Raw genomic sequence first — 4,393 nt, 5'->3', positions numbered from 1 at the left:
CTACCTACCAAAAATAAGGAGATTAAATCTTCTTATTTTGGTAGTATAAAAAATGTATAAAATGTGTTATATATAAATTGTCATTTATTTAATTCCGTATTAATAATTCTACAGACAACAACTTACAGTCGATTTATTAATGCCGGTCTGTGACAATATCGTATAATATATACTTTAACCATAAATATCGCATATTTATAATTTGTTAATTAAATATAACCGATTACATTTAATTATGAATTAACATTTTAATTCATTTAAGCTAACATTATATACATTAATTAAATATACCATATTATATTCAATTTACGAATTGACAGTTAATTCGTCTCAGCTAATATTATTTAATCGGCATTAAATAACCGTCTCATCATTACACATTAACTAACTGTTTAGTCAAATACATGGACTAACCTTTTAGTCAGGCATCAATGTGATTATATTTTCATACAATCACATCTCTCAAACACATCCTTTAGGTGTGACTTTTAGGGACCAGTTGATCACCGCCATCACTAGGATAATAACGTCAAACTTTCTAGCAAGCCAACCGTTATTAGGTAATCGTTAATCAACTGATAAAATACGAAGTATACCCTTGTGAACCTCTAAGAGATTTATAAATGTTATCACACTAATTGTGGAGGACACAAGCTCCAACAAACTCCCACTTGTCCTCACAAGTGTATGTGTGATAACCGATTCTCATATCCTAAAATTTCTCCCACTCAATATAAAACAATTTGCAAAATCCGTATTCACAAAGGTCGTATTTTACAAGTGATCAATATCAAGAGTGGTTTCCCCGAATAGAGAGTAACTTAACTGATAAACGAATCTTCATTCGAGCATGGCCATGCATTTCGGTTACAACTCCTCAAGTGGCCCTGAGAAATAACTAAACCTGATAAAGGTTGGATATTTTCTTCAACTCGAATCCTGCAGATATAAGCACAGTATGAAATGACCCAGAAACAATCTTCTTAGCCTCCTGTTACGGCAGACCATGAGAAAGAAACCAAAGTCACCCAAAAACTGTCTTAATCTCAAGAGACAGTCGATAGTCAAAAGAATCGACTCTAGGATCACAATGGACGTCCAATTCACAACCTGGCACCGAATGTTTTTAAACATTTAGGACTCCATTACGTTATCACAAAACTTGTCCTACGAGGTATCGTTATAACCCGTGTTTGTGATCGATCAGCCAACTGATTGACTTATGGCTCGTTGAACCCACCATCAATCGACTGCACAATATAATAGCCAGAGTTATCAGCTCATATGGGCGATTACGGACCAAAACAAATATAATGTAATTCAGTTCACTTTGTGGCGTTCAATGTTGTCAGTACAATTCACATGAAAAACAAAATATGAAATAAAACGATGAAGTTATAAATAGTATATGAAAAAGATAATGTATCAAATCCATAATCAACTACTACAACTTAGGAACACGTTTAATTCCCATGGAAATAACGTGCTCTTCATGCTTATCATAATTCAACGGTTTAGTGAGAGGATCCGCGATGTTGTCATCCAAAGCTATCTTATCAATCACTATCTCTTCTTGCTCCACGTAATCACGGATCAGGTGAGCTTTCCGATGTACATGTCTAGATTTGTTGCTAGACTTAGGCTCCTTAGCCTGGAAGATGGCACCTCTATTGTCACAATAGATGGTGATCGGGTCATTCGAACTAGGAACTACCGTAAGTCCTTGTAAGAATTGACGCATCCATATAGCTTCCTTTGCTGCCTCCGAAGCGGCATAGTACTCGGATTCAGTAGTAGAATCTGCTACAACACTCTGTTTGGAACTCTTCCAGCTGACCGTAGCACCATTAAGAGTAAAGACGAACCCGGACTGATATTTTGAGTCATCTCGATCCGTTTGGAAGCTAGCATCTGCGTAACCAATTGCGCATAGCTTAGCATCTCCTCCATAAGTCAATACCCAATCCTTAGTCCTCCGTAGGTACTTGAGGATGTTTTTAACAGCTATCCAGTGTGTTTCACCTGGATTGCCTTGGTACCGACTCGTCATACTTAATGCATATGCCACGTCTGGACGTATGCATATCATGGCATACATGATCGATCCTATTGCAGATGTATAAGGAACGCAACTCATGCGTTCAACCCCTTCAGGCGCCGTGGGTGACTGAGACTTGCTCAATTGCATCCCAGACGTCATTGGAAGGTTCCCCTTCTTGGAGTTGGTCATGCTGAACCTCTCAAGAATCTTATCCAAATAAGACTCCTGATTAAGTGATAACGTCCGTTGTGATCTATCTCGGTAGATACGGATTCCCAAAATGCATTGTGCCTCACCCAGATATTTCATCTGGAAATGGTTCTTCAACCATCATTTAACCGAAGATAAGAGAGGAATGTCATTCCCAATCAAGAGTATGTCATCGACATATAATATCAAGAAAACAATCTTGCTCCCACTCGACTTGATATATAAGCATGGTTCCTCGACCGATCGAGTGAAACCATACTCTTTTATCACCTGGTCGAATCGATGATTCCAACTCCGAGAACCTTGCTTAAGTCCATAAATAGAACGCTTAAGCTTGCATACTTTCTTAGGATTTTCAGGATCTATGAAACCTTCGGGTTGCACCATGTACAACTCTTCCTCCAAATAACCGTTTAAGAAGGCGGTTTTCACATCCATTTGCCAAATTTCATATTCATGAAAAGCGGCAATCGCTATGATTATCCGAACGGAACGTAGCATGACTACAGGTGCAAAATTTCATCATAATGCAATCCGTGCACTTGAGTGAAACCTTTTGCCACAAGTCGTGCCTTATAGGTATCTGGTTGCGCGTCTACAGAATGCTTTATTTTGTAAAGCCATTTGCACTGTAGAGGTTTTACCTTATTAGGTAAATCAACAAGATCCCATACGTTATTCTCATACATGGAGTCCATCTCGAATTGCATGGCTTCAAGCCATAGCTTTGAGTCGGAACAGGCCATAGTACCTTTATAGGTTGCGGGTTCATTACTCTCTAGGAGTAAAACATCATTCTCCTCGACCATACCAATGTATCTGTCTGGAGTATTAGAGACTCTACCCGACCTCCTAGGTTCCTGAGAAATATTAACCGTATCATCAGTTGGAGGAACAACTTCCTCCATCTGTTCCTCGGTTGTTGGTTCTGGAATCTCCGACTGCTTGAAGGTTCTATTACTTGTCTTGTTCTCGAGAAATTCTTTCTCTAAGAACGTCGCACTAGCCGCAACAAAAACTCGATGTTCAGTAGGCGAATAGAAGTAATGACCAAACATTCCTTTTGGATAACCAATAAAGTATGTCTTGACCGATCGCGGGCCGAGCTTATCCTCGTGTCTCCACTTGACATAAGCCACGCAGCCCCAAACCCGAATAAAGGACAAGTTGGGTACCGTTCCCCTCCACACTTTGGTTAAATATAAGAGCAGCTGACAAAAGAGCAAAACCCCATAATGAATCAGGTCCTACCGCGTGAATCATCATGGATCGAACCATATCAAGTAAAGTTCGATTTCTCCGTTCGGACACACCATTTAATTGAGGTGTTCCAGGTGGAGTTAACTGTAAAACGATTCCACAGTCTTTAAGGTGTTGATCAAACTCATTTGAAAGATATTCGCCACCCCGATCTGAACGGAGTGCTTTAACCTTTCTACCCAGTTGGTTCTCAACCTTGTTCTGGTATTCCTTGAATTTCTCAAAGGACTCGCTTTTATGCTTCATCAAGTAGACATATCCGTATCTACTCAAATCGTCCGTGAAAGTGATAAAATATTTATAGCCATCTCTAGTGGTAATTGACATAGGTCCACAAAATCAGTATGTATGAGTCCTAATAGGTCACTAGCGCGTATTCCAACACCTTTGAAAGAAATTCGAGTCATTTTGCCAATGAGACATGATTCACACGTGCCATATGTAGAAAAATCGAATGCGGGAATAGTCCCATTATCGACGAGTTTCTTTACACGTTTTTCATTTATGTGTCCCATTCGACAATGCCATAGATAGGTTTGATCTTTGTCACCAACCTTTAATTTCTTATTATTCACGAGTAATATTTCCTTGGTTTGATCTAAGATGTAAATTCCATTCATGGAAACTGCTTTTCCATAAATCATTTCATTGAAAGAGAAAATACATCTATTATCCTTTATAAAAAATGAAAAACCGTCCTTATCTAGTACGGAAACAGAAATAATGTTCTTAGACAAACTGGGTACATAGTAACAGTTATATAAAAATAACTCAAAACCACTAGGGAGTTGGATTACGTATGATCCCTTCGAGACTGCAGCAACTCTAGCTCCATTCCCGACTCGCAGGTCCACATCACCCTTTTCGAGTGGTGTGATGTTT

This window comes from Silene latifolia, chromosome 2 (assembly GCF_048544455.1).
Source record: "Silene latifolia isolate original U9 population chromosome 2, ASM4854445v1, whole genome shotgun sequence".
In the NCBI taxonomy this organism is placed as follows: domain Eukaryota; kingdom Viridiplantae; phylum Streptophyta; class Magnoliopsida; order Caryophyllales; family Caryophyllaceae; genus Silene; species Silene latifolia.
Note: the sequence above shows the minus strand (reverse complement) of the source record.